The following is a 19,795-nucleotide window of genomic DNA, read 5'->3' as shown; positions in this document are numbered from 1 at the left end:
AACTAGCTGACTACGATTTGTTGTTTTTTTTTACAACTGTAATGTATATTTTTTCCTTTATTCTCTTCTTTCTTTCTGTTGTTATTGTTGTTTAAACGGTTTCGAGTTTTCAGCCTATCTATCACCAAACCCAACACACACACAATCAGTCAAATATTTACAATACCTCCAATTGATTACATTTTAACATGCATAGGGTCTTAACAAATGTACATGTACATGCATATCATAAACAAAGGAAAAACAGACTATATTTTGACATTTTCTTGAGTTATTTATTTGAAAACAACAGATGTAAAAAAATGTATGTAATAAGTCTGTTAAAAAGCAATTGAACATTCTTATGTCATACCTGTATTTAACTTTGGATCAATTTCAAATTTTAAAAACACCTTTTGATAGACCTGTTTTCGCCTCTTTTAACACTTGACTTTTATCTGATTTCGTTCTAAAGCGATGATTAGAGAGAAAAATATTATTATCATATTGATGTGCAAATTTTTATCTGCAAACTTTGAATATTAACCTGTAGACCAGCAGGTGCTCTACGTGAAATACAAACGTGCTAAATATTGACAAGAATGCTAATTACATTATGACGTCATCAAATCAAATGGCATTGATACATATGGATATGAAAATCAATAATTTTTAAGGATAGGTATTATAAATTAAATTGTCAGTACCAACGACCCTCTACTTTAGATACGTGTATATTGATATATATCAATAGGTTTAAGTTGTCCCTGCTTAAAACATTTACGATGGCTATGACCCCTTGCATTGTTGATAAGTATGTACATAAACTGTGTATTGGACATCTATGTATATCTTCACAGTCCTTCACAGTCGTTGTTGATCTTTTATAGCTTATTTGTAAATACTGGACTCTGATTATTTTATGCCCAACGCATTTGCAAAAATGTTCCAATATAGGTGTATATAGACTACAGTGGATAAGATAATGCATAGTTGAGGAAAAGGGTAAAGCTTCCATTTTAAGGAAGATGTGCTAGAAAAGGAGAAGTTTGCTAAATAGAAATATGATTAAGATGAAAATCGTTTATATCCTACATATGTTAGAAAATTCACCCATGAAACCTTATTATGCACAAGTATTGCAAAAAGTCATTTTAATTTGTTTTGTTCACATTACAATCCGTTTTTGCAATGGTGTTAAACATCTGCAGACATGCTGAAGTTATATAATACAAAACATCACACAAACAAACACTTAAACCGAGACTTTAAAACCAACAACATAAGGCGGAATCAGTGTGTACTATAAAGTTGAACGTCTATGATTTATTTGTTATAATGACAGAATCTCATTTAGTACAAGGCTTTGTTATGACAGAAATCTGTCATCAGAAGTATATGTATGTAGATTTCAATTAAAATATCGAGTATATATAGAAATTGGGTTCATTATTCCGGTAAATATTATAATTTAGACAGGATTGTGATTGAAGGCTACAAACACATTCTCTTAATTGAAAAAAGATTGGCTACTACTATCTGAATTGAAATTTTAGTAATGAATATACTGATAGAAATGAAATTTGATCGTTATTCATATGAAAGGGATGTGTATTGTGATAAAGAATGATAATTGATTTCTGTCTGTGAGGTCACGTGTAAGGTCAAGGTCAGTGACTATAGATTTATCTTGTATGTTCTATCTAGTTCTCTAGAATTATACCTAGTCAGCATTTTCCAGTCCTTTTTCCATTCGGGGCTGTGAGCTCGAGTTCCATAAAAAGTTTAAATACGATGTGTGTGCAAAGCTACGCATTTTGTCAAAAATATGTGTACACAGCAGTCGATTTGCACTAGATAGCGAGAAGTCGAGAAAGCTCTTTAAATTGAGACTTATTTGACTTTTAAGTGTCATCTCTAAGTGAAGAACGAATGTACTTGAGAAATACATTCGTGATAGTTTATTTTATTGAACATAACATTTGTATATATACACAGTGACGTTCAGTTTAAAATCCACCCATAATTCGTCTTTTTTTTTAATTTCACATGCAGTAATTAGTATATAGCATTTGCGGAACTTAGTAACTTGACACATGGGCGGTGCATACATGTCATACGATGATGCATCTAAAATGATGCAGATGAAGAAAAGAGGTAGAATATTTTAACAACTGCTGTAAATTCAAGGGCCGATTCCGGCCATTTTTAAAAGGAGGGTTCCAACCATGGATAATGTGTCAACATTATGTCCTTATTTAAAAGCATTGCTCGTAAAATGATGGGAAGGTTCCAACACCAGGATTTTAAGCCACCCTCATCCATCCAATTCCAACCCCACACATGGATCCGACACTGAGATTCTCAAAAATTATGGTTATAAGTATATAGCATATAAGGCGGACCCAATAAGTCAGACTCTGACGCATATATACTGTTTAGCGGGACATTGAAATCACGAAATGAACAAGAAAAGTGTCGGCAATTAGTGAAACAGTGTTTGAGTAGTATATTTTTGATGGATGTAAGAATGCTTTTCAAAGCTTTCATGTAGACTAGTACAGAGACGGATACTCATGATAGGGATGCCACGGAGTTCATGTACGTTATTGCTTGCAATTGATTGATTAGCTAATGCAAGTTAAAGTGTTTTGGAAACGCTTGCATTTAACATGAATTTGATGTATTGAAAATTAGGATTATGAACTTATTGACTTTTGAACAGTTTAATAACCAACACATGTAAACTGTTTATTACTATGATAACAAATAATTAACTTGACTAACGAAGTTAACTTGTAATACTAAATACATATAGAGAATATTAACGTTATAATCTCTACATAATATACCACTAACTAGGCTACAATTAATGCAAATTATTACAAATACCACAAATAATTACAATTTTACACATTAATCTACAATGTATACAAATAATCACAATCAATAACAATAAATAATCACAATCAGCAACAAATAATTACAAGTTCCTACATGATGAATTTGACACTGAATCTCCTTATTGTCATTTTATTAATAATCCATAACAATAAGTATATAGAGCATTTTATTGATAAAGAAGACTAGAATAAGTTTGAAAAATAAGAAGTAAACATTTACAGTATTCAATGTAAAAAAGTATGACATGAAATAATTTAATTGTAACGTGTTCATTTAGCCAATATAATAGAAATTCCTGATTATTTCGTTGGAAATCGACCAAAATTATAGAATTTAATATTTAACCTTTTAAATCAGTTAAATGTTAGTTATTAATCTAATTAGTAAATTATATTGAAATTGTATATAGAGGACATAGATTTGACAAAAATGCAATCTTTGAAATTACGGCAAAGTAAGGACTGACAGATGCCAGGTGTTCGGTCAAGATCATAATAAATTATTACAGAAAGTATACTAGATCATACTAGTAACCGTAAAATTAAGCAAACTGATTTATTAAGAAATAGTTGATGGTCAATATGGAACTCGGGGTGCACTGCTATTCATCATCATAACTAATCTGCCACAGTCAATACAAACGAAATCGAAGATGAGTATGAGAAATGGCTTCCTGTATTCAAGAGTTATCATAATGCTAACTAAACTATGTATATTACTAATTTCCACTTCTGACCAGTATTATGGAATAGATAGTATTACAAAGCGGGATATCACTCTTTTACTGGGCATGCTTGTGCTCTCTTCGACGAATTTACCATAAAGGCGTTTGGGTCGGTTTCCAAATGGGTCGGTCAGGAAACCCTTAACATATATCTTTTTGAAATTATGCTTTGTCATAAAAATGGTGCACATGTTAAATTGTATTATATGTCAATTTAACACAATACACTAACACTATTGTTCTTTAAATATGTGATCGCATTATATTGTTCTGTGTCGTGTGCACTCCTGTGACACTTAATTGTTGAATTAAAATTCTTATACAAAAATATACTTTTTTTTGTCACCATACAACTTTTGCAGCTAAATCAGCTGCACCATTCATTAAAATTTCATTGGCACTGAAGAGGGTGAACCCCACACCTGCATATACGTATTTATGTTTTCAATCATATGAATCTATCTTGAATATATTTTTGAATTTGATCATGCAGATTTTAAGATGTTTTGATAGTTATGTTGTGATGCCATAACAATAAACCGTTTTTATGGGTTGATGCAGTCCCACTACCCCGCTTTCACAAACCATGGCTCAAACCATAAAGTGTCAATTGAAATGGTTCCAAAATAGCAGAAAAACCCCAGCACAGTCATAACAAGTATACCACAAGTTTTACGTTTTACAAATAATCTTAAGCTAAGATATATACCTTAGTGTTGAATTTTCAATAAGCAAATTAAATATTATTTTCCAGATATTGATTTAGATTAAAAGGTAGATTAACACTCTTATGAAAAGATTATAAATTTAACCCCCGCTATTAAAACATTTTACTTGTCAGTAAAAGTTAAAATATAATGAAGTATATTCAAATAGCTGTAAAAATAATAAAATACTATTCAGAACGTTGATCGATTTTATTTACGCCTGATTGCTATCAGTTTTGAAAACTATTTAAATATACGTAAATAAATATTTGTAAGATAAGAAGAAAAGCTTACTATTTTTGTGTATCTTGCTGAAGGTTTAACATGGTTAAATGATAAGAGAGTTCAATGAAAACATTCATGAAGGATTTGGTTATATATTTCACATTGACAACAATGGTTATAGTTTGTTTAACCTTCTTAAACTTAAAACGTAGTACCAACATGTAGTATAAGGATTTTGTGTCGTAAATATTTTGTTTCGTTGGTCGACATTAAAAGAGAGATGGTTGATTACCCTAAATCTAGATGAACATGTTTCCTGTTATCAGGGTTATTTGCCTTTTCCTACTGTGGGTCTGTACATTTTTTTAATTGAATGTTAGTGTTTTTATAGAAAAATAAATGTGATATGATTGTTAATGAGACAACTCTCCAATAGAGAATAAATGACATAGAAGTTAACAACTATACGGTCACCGTACGACCTTCACCAATGAGCAAAATCCATAAGTCCTTTTAAAAAAACCTTTATTGTCCTTTATTATTATTGTGTTTGGGAATGATGACATTTCTACGCAGGTCATCATTCATGTTTTGTCATTCATACTTATATTGATATTTTAGAAAATTTACTCGATTCAAGGATTTTTATAGTATATGCTACTATACAAATCTTTGCTCGATTCAAGATAAACAGGGAGGACCCAAACCTTACATATATTTTATGGTTTGCGACCTCGTTGATAGGAATAGAAACGAATTTCAGACAGCTATATACATTACATATTATATTTCATTTTTTAGTCTATTCTACGTACAAAGGGACGAATAATTTTACATACATTTTATGCTAGAAATACTTAAATGCACTAGGGTCAGTATAAAAAAATTCAGACAAAACTATACATGTATTTCGTATTTACATGAAGTATATTCAAGGATACACAGTGACATTTATAGCTATACTATACTTTGTTCATAGTGTGAATAATTTCACTTGGGCCATAAACAAATTCACGACACCGTTTTACATGTATATCAGAAAGTTTAGTGTATTGAATATATACTGACGTATAGCTTAACATAAATTTAACATATGAATTCTTGTTGACAATATACCCCCTTTGTCCTGTGGTATCTAAAGTCATCTGAGAATTCAACGGTGTTATAGCTCCTTTGTTGTAATCTTATCTTTATTTAAACTTTGGATTCAATAACCACTTTAAAAGGGTAACTTGATAAGTTAAGAGAACAAAACTGGGTATTTACCCTTTCAGATTTACACACACTTGCAGTTTTGGAAGACAGATGTTCAAATTCAAACACAACTTAATCGTGACTTAGGATTATAAATGTACCAAAAATAAGATGTTCTTTTTGGCTGTTAGAAAAATCTTCGAGTATCAAATTTGAATGAAAATTTAAAAAAAATCTTCTAGTTTTTAATGTAAATGAAAAATCATTAAATTTTGCCTAAATTGTAGTTTTATGTATAGAACTGTTAGATTATGTTCACATTGAGCAAGGACATCCCTTCTTCACAGCTTTTTCTGTATATGAAACGTGTGTATCAGCATATTGGATATTGGAAAGGGTCATATGTATATTGGCGAAAACATTGAATAAAATAGTTTTACATTCACTTGAACTAGGAAGACATGTGTTTATATTACACGACGTGAAAACTTAAATGATATTTTCTTTTTCACTGACAAAAAACTCGGAAATATAAATTGTGTTTAATGCATTTAAACTTAAATGAACTTCGAAATAATTTAATTGAAGAACATCGTACCATCTTATTTACATATAAAGTTGTAAAATGTAAGTGACAGCAAAAGTTCTTTACATATAAATAATTATATAGAAACTACAGCTTACATTAATTTATATATCTCTTAATTGACAATTTTTGTCCATAAGTCACGAAGAGACTTGTCCGGGGTTTATGATATCCTCCACCAACTTTTGTTTAGATTTATATTAATGTGTTTGAAGTATACGTTAGGTAAGAATACATAAGTCTAATAACACCCCTTTCGAGTACTTCAAATGAAAATGAATAACAAACAGCTATGACAAACTTTGACGCTCGTTATGAATACGGTTGAGAGATTAATACCAAGGCATTTATTTTTGATTGTTAAAACGTCCTTAATTTGTCCCTTATCGGATGTGACGTAATTTAAGGGGATTAAAATAAGTGGTTAGGAGAATCAACAATAAATCATGCTAACCTATACAATATAGTACTGGATATTAACTTTTGTGTTGTCTTGGGAAAACTATTAGCCTACTGTGTGAGAGAGACCCTCATGGGTAGTCAAAGCCGCTTATCACACTCTAGTAATGTAGTAGTAGGAAAATTATCTGAACTCTGGTCTTTTAACCACAGGCTCTTGTCTATTTAAAAAAACCCACCCTAAATATAATAGATCATGAAATGTATATACCATATTTTGAAGAGACAAGTGCTAGTGCTTTTAGCATATGGAATTCTGCCTATATGATAGACACACGAGAAAAGATCAGAATTAGCTCAGAATAAAAATAAGCGTTTTACCAAAATTCGATATCATAATTGCAATAATTAATATACGATATAAAAAGATGTTTAAAACGCACGATATCGACTTCTGTTTTATACGTAGACTGACTGCATACACAAACAATTTGTCAGAGCACATGCTTGGCAGGAAACCATGATGTGAAACCTATATCAATCTGTTGATCTGCAATATGAGAAACGCCATGATTCAATCATAATACACAGTTATGTAATACAATGTCAATTACATCAACTTTAAACTTTATCTTATCGACTGGCGATGCACTTTTAACACAAGATGTCTGCAACACGATTTATGTTCTGTTTACAAATGTACAGTATTTTATATACAGCTACGTTTTCGTTTTTTAGGTGTGAATTAACAACCTTTTTGTGTCTGGAATTTATCTTTTATTCTTTTTTTATATACTTAAATTCAATCGTCGTTGCAAATAGTATCTTTTCTATCGGAATAAAGCGTATAATATTTATGAATTTCTGCTTTATTTAGTCCATAAAAAAATAGGATTTGCAAAGATTCCTTAAAATGTCAGGCTATGCAGTCATAAATAAAAAAGCACCATTTTTGTATTCGGTCTCAGAAATCAACCAATCGAAATACTGCATCGAGTTGGTGTTTCGAGAAAACACACTCTGAGTATACTAAGCATATTTTTTATGATTTAGAGCCCATATCAATTGAGCAATGTCCTACCTAAATGATTGGATTTTTTTTTTATTTCTCTTGCTCGATCACGAAAAATAATTAGTCAAATTCAAAGCCAATTAAAAGATGTAATATTATCGTAATGTCTGAAAGTATCTTCAATATAACTGTATAAGTATCAACATTCCTTATTAATTTTGTGACCATATTACTGGTGAAATTATTCTTTATCATAATGAAATCTGTTGTATTTTTCTGGTATCTAAAATCAACAAGGCCCAGAAGAAAAATTCATAACAGTTTATATTGATGGTCTATAGATAACATGCCTGAAGTGCCTATATTAAACAGACAATTTTCACAATTCTATTAAAATTACATGCTTTTAATAATCAGTTTGAATAAGTAATTGATTGTTGTTCTCCTCTGTGGTTCAGATCACATTAGTTTTATGGATAAATAAACAAATTGAACCGTTTTGGATATGTCAAGGCATCAATGTTGAGACTGATGAACATTGTCAAAATAGAATGTACGGACTTTTTGCGCTGAAAGGGTATAGGAGAGAGGAGGAGAAAAGACACTGAATTTACCTTTTAAACTAGACCCTTATCACCGCAATATTACAACTGAATAACACTGATATTGGACCTTTTGACACTCGATCTTCCGACATCTCATTCTGTGACGAGAACACATTTTGGTATACCAAACATCCCCTTAATATTTGCATGGAAGATGGCAAAAAATTACTATATTTTTGTTTTTATAAAACTCGAGGTCTATTATATATGTCGAATGTAGGTTAAAATAACTTGATGACAGAACACCTAAACTCCTTTTATTCCATACCACAATGAAGGAGGGTTGAAAGAATAGATTAATATTTTCAGATTTTAGCTCCAACTACCGTGACATAGGTCGAAACAAGGTCAATTTGAACATTACAGAATATATAATTTTTTTCTTATTTGCACAAATATAGAATAAATCTTTATGTACATATTTATGTAAATTAGCCGGGAGGTACTCATGCAGGTTGGGTTTAGTTTAAATTAGCCCATTTTTCAGAAGAGCAGAATATTTTCGAAAATGGTGTAAACGGGATGCTTGCAAACTGGTAGAAAAGCTTAGCAGACTCTGCTCGTGTCCCATAAACGTTGGGGTCCGCTTTGTAAGTAACAGACACTTCAGCATGTGCATCATGTCCGGTTTATTTTCCCCTGGAAAAGACATATGTTGCCTTTTGATTTTGACTAACATATTTTGAGAAAATTAAATTGAACTGTCACTTTTTTTGGAACGCATACATTCAGGTGTATCTATCATGACATCTGTATTGAAACAGACTGAGTTTTTGAAGTGTATAACTAGTATCTAAAATATTTTGTGTTGCTTTAAAAAGCCATATGAGGGGGTGGATTTTAAACTAAAATTCATATGAAAAGATGATAATCTGTCTGTGACGAATTGATGAATCTTGTCTTAATGCTGACATTAATGTTAACAAATTGAACAAAACTTTTCATGTTTACTAAACACGTACACATTAATTTGATAGTCATACTATAAAACACATTTTTTAAAGTACTTTATAAAAGATAAGACAAACAAAGGATTTATATAGTAAGTCTTGCTACACAAATCATTGGACTCAATTGCTGTATTTTTAATGTACTATATCAAAAGAAAATACATTCTTGAATACAGAATTCCTTGAAATATTGCATTCTTGAGCCTAACTCCCATTTAAGGTTTTACCAGTGATTTTACAACATTAATTTTCCAACACAATGTTCCTTCCCAGACTAATATTACTAAATAGCCATAGTAATTGGTTTTCTAGTGGTTTTTATTAACAAATAACAAAGACGTATAATGATGTAAAACTTGTATATTCAGTCGTTCAAATAAGTTATGAAGACTTTTTCATTTTACCCATTCCGCATTACAATTGAATTTTAATTTGCATAAATGACATGTAATAATTTCGAGCAGTATCGGTATTTGATTGTACCTGTACCGTAAGTTATGAATGTGCACCTTTACATGTTACAATAAATATCTTGTTTATGTAGTAAACATTGTATTATTTTATTATGCCAGTTTTGTGATTTTATTACCTGCTTGTTGACAACACCTGTTGTAAAAGAAAGGTGTTACATGTTTAAGAAGACTTCAAAAAAGATTTATATACAGCGGTAACAGTTGTACAATTCAATAAGATTTTACGCTTTCTTCTCCATATGCATTTTGTGAAGATACATATCTTTATCATATACTTAGACTAAATAACATATGATTTTTACCGTATGATAATAGCATTAAATTAAAGTATTTTCCATATTTTTCGATTTGGTGCTTAGCGGGCTGATATGAAAAGTTTATCACATGCTTCTATTGTTATCACATGCCTTTCCGTAACGTTATCACATGGCATTCCGGTGATACTCGGCAAATTCCGGAAAATACACCTCAATGCTACGTTTTCAGTGAAAAACATTACAAAGTAGTGTACAAAACAATTATTTGAATACTGGAAACTATATTGTGTAAAAAAATTAAATTAAATTAAAAAAAAAAAAAAAAAATTAAATAAATGCATTTTTTAAGTTTTTTTTCTGAAACATAATTTAGAAAGTTACTTTAAAAAAGTTGACTTTTCCAAACAATGTTCATTATGTATATTGTTGAATTATTTTTTTGTCGATTCGTCCATATTAAAATGTGTTTTTTTTCTCTGTTGAGGCATATGATAGAAAGATTTCATATTGAATGTATCAAATTTGGGGTCCGACGTCCGTGAACTTTTTACTCTTTCAACTTCTTTTCGCGAATCACGTAAAAGGATCAATATATGAATCTGTTATTTTTCTCTACCGTTGAAGCATATGATAAAAAGATCATAACATGTCATTTTTCATATCGCATGTATTATCAGCCCTCGGTCAATATCAGCCCTCGAGCCATGCGGCTCTTGGGCTGATATTGAACCTAGGGCTGATAATACATGCGATATGAAAAATGCCATGTAATAATCTGATAATATACATAAAGATATGAATCGATTAAATATTGCATACTAAAAAACTATCTCAAAGGCTGTTCGCGCCATGTTTCATTTCAACCGATTATATGTTTCAGATATACTTTTCGACTGTTAAAACATTCTCGTCCGAAATTTCATGAAATTATGAATTCTGACTATTGTCGAAAAAGATAAAGTAAAAGGCGTTACACTTTATGAAAGCTATACGTATGTATACATGTTGTCTGATAATTCTAATTAATTAGCATAAGTTCTTGTCAGTTAAACAAGTTCTCTTTAGTTTAAACAATATTTATTCAGATAAATTATCACAAAACGATACGATACAGTTGAAACAAATAATAATGATTTAGAATTTGCTTTTACAAATATGTTTCCTTGTAGTATTCTTTGAGGAAAACACGCTGACTCCGACATTCATGCAGCGTAAAATCCTGGCAGAATCTATGCTTTGTGTCGAACTGACTAGGATAGCAGACTATCTATCATACATCATCATTGATTTATCTCTTCGCCATGTTAAATATGCTGTATCTAGTCATTCTTTTTAATTCAGTCTGTTACATCAAACCTTACCAGATGGTAACATATGCAAGTGATTCCTTTATTTGATTATGAACCATAAAATTGGTTTTTATATGTCGGCGATGTGTTAACACTCTCTTTGGGTAAATTTGGAAAAAGATAACTTTGGTGCATTGGTATTCACAAGTAAGGTTTAAAAAGTCGTTAATATTATCATAACAATCGTTATCATTACAAGAAATAAAAAAATGGAAGTTAATTTGTTTTCTGTGTGTGTTAAAAAAGTATTTCACTGACTAATCTTGATAACAAACTCATTGTTGAAGGTCGTACAGTGACCTATAGTTGTTAATGTCTGTGTCATTTTGGTCTCTTGTGGACAGTTGTCTCATTGGCAATCATACCACATCTTCTTTTTTATAATAAATAGATTCTGTTAGATGTCCCTCCTACTAATAAACAGTTCGTCCTCATATAAACACGTTCTTTATGTATTATATAAAGAGAGAAGTGTTAAAAAATGTATCAATCAGTAAAAATATGTATAAACTTAGTATGTAAAAACTATTCCTAGAGCTATTTTAATCTTACCATTTTATAATTAGACAGAATACAGTAACACAGACAGTCTATATGCGTCTTTATTATCGATTTTTCATAAGGCGGGGGAGGCCGCGTACCCATTCTTCTGTGACTCTGCACTCCATCTTTCATATATAACCGAAATTGCATATCGCATGATCTAACATTATGGCGTGTATTTGAAATATCACGTTATTTATGTATATGTTTTATTGGTAAGTACATGAAAATAAAAGATCTATCAATTGATACGTTAAGCTTAGTAAGTACTTTAGTTATATTTACCTTTCGCGTTATCAAAGTATTTAGATTGATATAAGTAACATATGCTACAAGATAACATGCTGACAAAAAAATAAATTGCATGTAAGTCGGATAAATCACTTAGATTTATGTTTCTGGTTATGAGTAGCTTTGTGTTGAAATCTGATAAAATATATCACTTGTAATCGCATCATAAACACACTTCTTATATCAATGAATTTGTATAGAATGTATCACAATTTATTGAAAATTGATATCAGATTCCATAACTTTGTTAATGTAGCTGACAGATAAAATAAATCTTTTCAAAATTTGTCCTGGTTTTTCAGAAGGCTTATCCTTTCATGACCTCATAAGCGATATATATGAGACAAGCTTTTTAGGAAAAGTCACTATGTCCTTTATAAGATGTTACGACGACAGAATGTTTTGACATCTGAATATATTATGCAATATTTTGGTATCTTTTTACAACTGTGTGTTACAAGATTAAAAACCGCTTAAACATTTGATATCTTTAGATTTTTTATATCAACTATAAAATTATAAATATATGCTACAAGATTAAAAATTGACATGTATAAAGATGTCAATAAGGATTGTTTTAATCGTGTCCTGGTATTTCTGTTGGATTATCCTTTCATGACCTTAGTGATGTTTTATAAAGTCGGTTTTCTTGAAAATGGGCGTCGTGTCCTTTGCAGATATTTTCTTTTGACTTCTTGGTGAAGAATGCAAACATTTCAGTATTTTCTTACAACTGTTAATCTTGACATGTATAAAGTTGTCAAAAAGAATTTGTTTAAAAATTGTCCTGATATTTCTATGTGATTATTCTTTCAGGACCTTAGTGATTTTTTTGGAAAAGGGTATCGTGCCCTATGCGAGTATTGACAGGCTAGGACAAAATGTTTTGACTTCTATCTCTAGTATATATAATGCAAACATGTCAATATTTTCTTACAACTGTTACAAGATTAAAAACAGCTTTAACATTTGATATTTTTTTTGTGTACATCAACTAGAATAATATTTAAGCTAACAAAAATAACTTTCATGTAAGTTGTCAGATAAGTATTCAAAACATGGTCTAATATTTCGATGTGATTATCCTCTTATGACCTTAATGATGATTTTTAAAGTATTTTCATGAAAAAGGGCATCGTGCCCTAACGAATATTGACTGAGACAAAATTAAAATGTTTTGACTACGTCTTGCTCAAGAAAAATATGCAAACATTTCAGTATTTTCTTACAATGTTAAAAAACAGCTGGAACTTTTGATTTTGTTTTAGCTTTTTGATATCAACTGGAATTATTCTATATAAAACATATGACAGTTTGCCAAAATAAATGAATGAGTTGGCTGTTATATCATTTCAAGCGTTAAGATTACAGTAGTAATTTAATGTAGCTGTGAATCATATTTCTGGGGCAAGATACAGGTCAAATTTTAAAGAATTGAAAATTAATCTTATTTGCATAATAATGTCTTTAAGTCTTATACGATTAAAGAATATGAAAATATTTTTATTTTCAATACAAATTTAAACTAAGTTCAAACACTGTCTAATTCTTCAGCTGTAATGAAAACGATTGTTCGATGTGTCTATCACCTTATATTGTATGTTAGCAAATTTTCATGGTTTTTGATGAACCTTGGGATACCTTAAAATATAGAAATAGTCAGACATTTTATTTTGATGGAAGCGAACCTTTCTAAATGTATATACTCTTTATACAATGTTTCAATTAGTTGAATTCTTGATGTTGTTGTCATGTTAAATATCCATACATATATTTGGCCCATGACTGCAAAACAAAATTACTTGCTGCTCTTCATGACTCTTTCTTGTCTTTCATTCTCCCTTTTAGCTCACCTGACCCAAAGGGCCAAGTAAGCTTTTCTCATCACTTGGCGTCCGTCGTCCATCATCGTCCGTCGTCGTTAACTTTTACAAAAATCTTCTCCTCTGAAACTACTGGACCAAATTTAACCAAACTTGGCCACACTCATTATTGGGGTATCTAGTTTAAAAAATGTGTCCGGTGACCTGGCCAACCAAGCAAGATGACCGCCATGGCTAAAAATAGAACATAGGAGTAAAATGCAGTTTTTGGCTTATTACTAAAAAAACAAAGCATTTAGAGCAAATCTGACATGGGGGTAAAATTGTTTATCAAGTCAAGATCTATCTGCCCTGAAACTTTCAGATGAATCGGATAACCGGTTGTGAGGTTGCTGCCCCTGAATTGGTAATTTTAAGGAAATTTTGCTGTTTTTGGTTATTATCTTGAATCGATTATAATAGATAGAGATAAACTGTAAACAGCAATAATGTACAGCAAAGTAAGATTTACAAATAAGTCAACATGACCAAATTGGTCAGTTGACCCCTTTAGGAGTTATTGCCCTTTATAGTCAATTTTTAACCATTTTTCGTAAATCTTAGTAATCTTTTAGAAAAATCTTCTCCTCTGAAACTACTGGGCCAAATTAAACCAAACTTGGCCACAATCATAATTGCGGTATCTAATTTAAAAAATGTGTCCGGTGACTTGGCCAACCAACCTAGATGGCTGCCATGGCTAAAAATAGAACATAGGGGTAAAATGCAGTTTTTAGCTTATAACTCAAAAACTAAACAATTTAGAGCAAATCTGACAGGAAATGAAATTGTTTATCAGGTCAACATCTATCTGCCCTAAAATTTTCAGATGAATCGGATAACCGGTTGTTATGTTGCTGCCCCTGAATCGGTAATTTTAAGGAAATTTTGCTGTTTTTTGTTATTATCTTGAATATTATTATAGATAGAGGCCAGGGATAAACTGTAAACAGCAATAATGTACAGCAAAGTAAGACCTAAAAATAAGTCAACATGACCAAAATGGTCAATTGACCCCTTAAGGAGTAATTGCCCTTTATAGTCAATTTTTTACAATTTTCATAAAATTTGTAAATTTTCACTAACATTTTCCACTGAAACTACTGGGCCAAGTTCATTATAGATAGAGATAATTGTAAACAAGAAGAATGTTTAGTAAAGTAAGATCAACAAACACATCACCATCACCAAAACACAATTTTGTCATGAATCCATCTGTGTCCTTTGTTTAATATTCACATAGACCAAGGTGAGCGACACAGGCTCTTTAGAGCCTCCAGTTTCATGTTACTTTCTTATTTTTAATAATTCTCTCTGGTTCTTCTTTTCCTTCATTCTCCTTTTTTTCTACTCATTTTTATACATCTCTTCTTTTTGTTTTTCATTTCTCCTTCTTGTTTTGTCTTTCATTTTTCATGTCTCCTGCTATATCTTTTCTCCTTCTGGTTCTTCGTGATGTTTAGTTTGTCATGTCTCCTTTTCGTTGTTTATGTTTCATTTGTGAATTCTCTTCTTTTCTCTCTTCGTGTCTCCTTGTTCTTCACATCCGCCGCATACCCGTAGCCACGGGGGGGGGGGGGGGGGGGTCGGGGGGTTCGGACGAACCCCCTTGAAATCAGATAAGCACTGTTAAAGTCAACGTTTTGTTCAAATTGTGACTGTTAAAGTCGAGTTCATGAGTCCAACGAACCCCCCCCCCTTGGAAATTCCTGGCTACGGGCCTGCGCCTTGTCCTTTTTCTTATTTGCCTGACATGTTGAAATGATCCAAATTTCTGCGCAAAGATCATGAAGAATTGAGGCCCGATGAATTAATCGTTATATATTAAATATTTTTGGAGTTTGGACGAACATATATTGCAATATACGGCTGTGTTTATGTTTTGATAGTATGAAAGGTGGACAAAGAGCATAATATATGCCAACTTATTAACATAACCACTTTAAGCAATTTTTCTTTAGAGTTTAGACAACAAATATTGTACACTTTTGTCTTTGATATGAATTCCTTTAAGGCAATAACCCCAGTAAAACGGCATGTAATACATTGCGTTTTTCAGCCACAATATTCAATGTGAATGTTAAATCAGATAACAACAATGTTTTGAATGTCAGAATTTGAATATTTCGACAAACTATTATGTAGTTTTGACATTTGGCGGGATAAAACGACTTTATTTGATGGTAACAGAGCATTAACTAGTGTAATCGGACAAGATTTTATATCGATTAAACAAGATTATTGATCATTTAAACTGTCTGCATTGGTTCAAGTGCAAGATAACATAACATGCATTCAAATGTAAATCAAATGCTGAACCATGGGCCTGGATTTTGAAAAGGGGCGGTCAATTATTAAACGAAAAAAAAAAAAACAATCAAAACAATGAACAAGGGAGCTATGCATTTTCGGTATTTGTATGTTAAAGAGTTAGACGGTGTCGCAGTAAAATCCCGACTAGCTGTATATAAACCTACATTGAGTTTCTAATGATTTTATTTATAAGGACCGATACGTACAGTGCACTCGCACTTTTCAGATTCATTTCCGTATTTGAAAAGAAACTCTCTAAAAGAAAATACGTAATCTTAGCATGAAATAAATTTCTTTTACAACTTTGATTTCAACCCCATTTATAAAGATTCACATTTAAACTGAAGCCTAGAACAGCTGTACTACTAGCAGGAATAATTTGAAGCAAAAATCAAAGGAGAAGAATGTTCAAAATGATTTTTAATAATAGTTTGCAGAGAAGTTGCATGATACAGAAAATTATAAAATCAATGTCCCAAGTCAAACAATAAAACTCGTGAAAACACTACTACTGTTAATGTTTCTTTCTCAGTGAGGTTTCTTTTAACTAACGACTATTGTTGTTTTATGGATCGATAATTGACTTTCTGTTTTCATCAAAATTAATCAGACATAAAACAAAGCGTTAACTACACCTGAGAATACCTACGTACATTGGAATGCATATAAATGTTGGGATCATGTTTTATGTGAGGTTGATTGATAAATCGATTATCTCCCCTTAGACTAGTAGATTAAAAAATCAATTGCTACCGGTTAATCACACAGCAGGCTTGATTTTTTTATTTTCGAATTTGAAAAATGAACTCCAACCGATTAGGATCAAATAAGATTTATTAAGTTTCTTTTGAAAACAGCTGTTTTTCGTTGTTGAGAATATACAACAATGGTAGAAGAAATTTGATAAAGTCCTGTCCGACTTTTTAAAGATTTTATCGGTTTTAATCACGACATGTCTGCGAGATCTTCAGTGTTAAGGACGAGAACACTATATACACGACCTCACCGTCATTGTAATTTTTGTATTTAGGCTGTGGGAACTGTGTTATTGCTACTCTATATAGTATTCTAATCAATAACGCAGTAATGGCTTTTCCTTTTTTTTTTAAATACCAACATTTTTACTCTTATCTTGAACAAATAATCTCCTATGAATGAAAACTATTTTCCGGTGATTTCAAAATCGATATTCCATTTGTTACTAACCAATAACTGTCAGCTGGTAATTTATTTTAACTTTTAACTTTCTAACTGATATAAAACTAATTTGACAGTCAAGTATTTCTACGTATGTATGTTTGAGAAGTCTTTTATGTTGTTTAAAAGGAAGTACACCCAAACTGCTTGTAGGTTCATTAAAAAAATATCCTATTTCTCAAAAATATCCAGACCAGTGTGATTGCTTAACGTCCTACGTTCAGTAGCACATATTTCCCGCAATTTCAAAAGACAAAAAACAATTAACAATAATCCAATTAGAATTTTTTCTGCGAAATTGATCGATCAGGATTGAAGGTTAAATAGGGGACATGAATCTTACCTAGCAACAGTCAATATATGCCCCCTCCCCAAAAAAAAATAAAGATAAAAGGGTCAAACAGTTCGGATTCAATGTCCTAATTCCAAAATGTATGTGTTTTTAAATATTCCACAGACAAACGAATACATCCCCATCAGCATAGATTTTTAAGTCAAACCAAACGAAAGAAGTGCCTGCCATGATAAGTCGAAATCGTTGTCAAATCTGTGGGAAAAGTATTAATGTTAAGTTTGAGTTATCTTTCTTCACACACAATTAAAATTTACCTTTGGTCTCGAATACCCAGAACAGCTTTACTTTTCAAATGTGATGTATTATTGTATTAACGTTTTAGAATTGGTAGTTTTTGGGCTGCTATATATTACTGTATATGAAACGGACATCTCTTTCGATCATCAGAGTTGCATTGAAAATGCGACTTCATATAATTTACAGAAAATTAAACATATTAACACTCTACGTAACAATCCACGAAAATTAAACATATCAACACTCTACGTAACAATCCAAGAAAATAATTTGCAGTAGTTGCAGGCGGAATATAAGTATGCACGTTTGAAAAAAAAGAAGATATATATCTTGAAAAATAATTACTTAAAAAAGTGTCTGTGAAAATTCGCCATTTCTTTAAACTCTTAACATTTCATCCAGAAACTTAGCCAGTCAATGTATTTAAACACAAAAATAATTTGCACTTTGAAAACCGTTCATGCAAATTTAAAGGTAATCAAAAGTCAGTGTTTTAAAAACAAAGAATAAACAAAAAAGAAATGTCTTAAACTTTCCATCTTTTGTTTTAATCTTTAAATCTGAACTAGCTAGGGTGTTGTTTAAACATGCTAATTATTTTCCATATTTTTTTTAAATGTGAGGCGATTGTCACGCAATCTCATTCCGTAGCAAGGACGTTTTATACAAGTTACCCACCATGGGCATTAGTGCTTCTATTGACCCACACAACGTTGATGCAGAGGTAAGGCCGTGCCAAAAATCTTTTTTGATTGTACTGAATACGATATCTTTCAACATAGATTAATACGTTCGCTACCTTTAACCGGGGTGTCACTTTTTGGAATTATTTATGACGGGGACGGTGCTAAAGGGGTAAGGTGATTTTAAATTATCATGCATTGCCGGGGTCTTTTGTCATTGCTGAAGAGTATGTTGAACAGTGTTGGACATTAGTTATTTAATCGAACGCTCAATCAATCCTTTTTGATGGTCGTACGATGACCTCTGTCTTTCATTTTCTGTCTCTTTAGTGGACAGTGGTACACTATCTCGATATTTTATACAGGCATATAGCTACTGATAGTTCCACATTTGTGTAGCCCGAACAATCCAATTGTTACATATCACTCCATTACCCAGAGGATATTAGATCATTAGAGTTTATAAATATGAACTGAAATTATCTGTATATAAATCAGTCACGGTTTTGGATATTGTTTTATGGATATTGACGATCGAACTATGGTTCGTAAAGGCAATAATTTGATGCATAAAGATAATACTTCTAAAGTCATACAAAGTTCATAATACACGTTTGTTAATTCATATAGAAAGTTGCTTTCATTAGACAGAGTCTATGTCAGGTCTAGATTCCTCCTCCTTACAATTATCAATGCATGGGTAAAGCGTATTTGAATATACATGCCAAGAAGGTATAAAATTTGCTTTTCTTACTATTGAATATTTTCTGTATTTTTGTGAAGGAACCTTACAAAATATGTCTTCGTCAGAAGAATATGATGAGATATTGTACGTTGAATATTCAACGGTTCTATTTCATCCCAATCTGTATAGTAGACAAATATGACAGAGAGAAACACAGTTGTAAAGGGCATATATTTGGCCACCAGGAATCTACCATCCATTCTTT

General features: G+C 31.3%; 1 protein-coding gene across 1 annotated transcript in view; it reads left to right on the top strand.

The window, feature by feature from the left end:
* Positions 1-19,795, top strand: part of LOC143075741 (uncharacterized) — a 41,314-nt gene that overhangs the window by 1,281 nt on the left and 20,238 nt on the right. The window lies entirely within an intron of this gene.

This window comes from Mytilus galloprovincialis, chromosome 5 (assembly GCF_965363235.1).
Source record: "Mytilus galloprovincialis chromosome 5, xbMytGall1.hap1.1, whole genome shotgun sequence".
Classification (NCBI taxonomy): domain Eukaryota; kingdom Metazoa; phylum Mollusca; class Bivalvia; order Mytilida; family Mytilidae; genus Mytilus; species Mytilus galloprovincialis.
The sequence above is the reverse complement of the archived record's forward strand: the minus strand, read 5'-3'. Positions and strand labels throughout refer to the sequence as shown.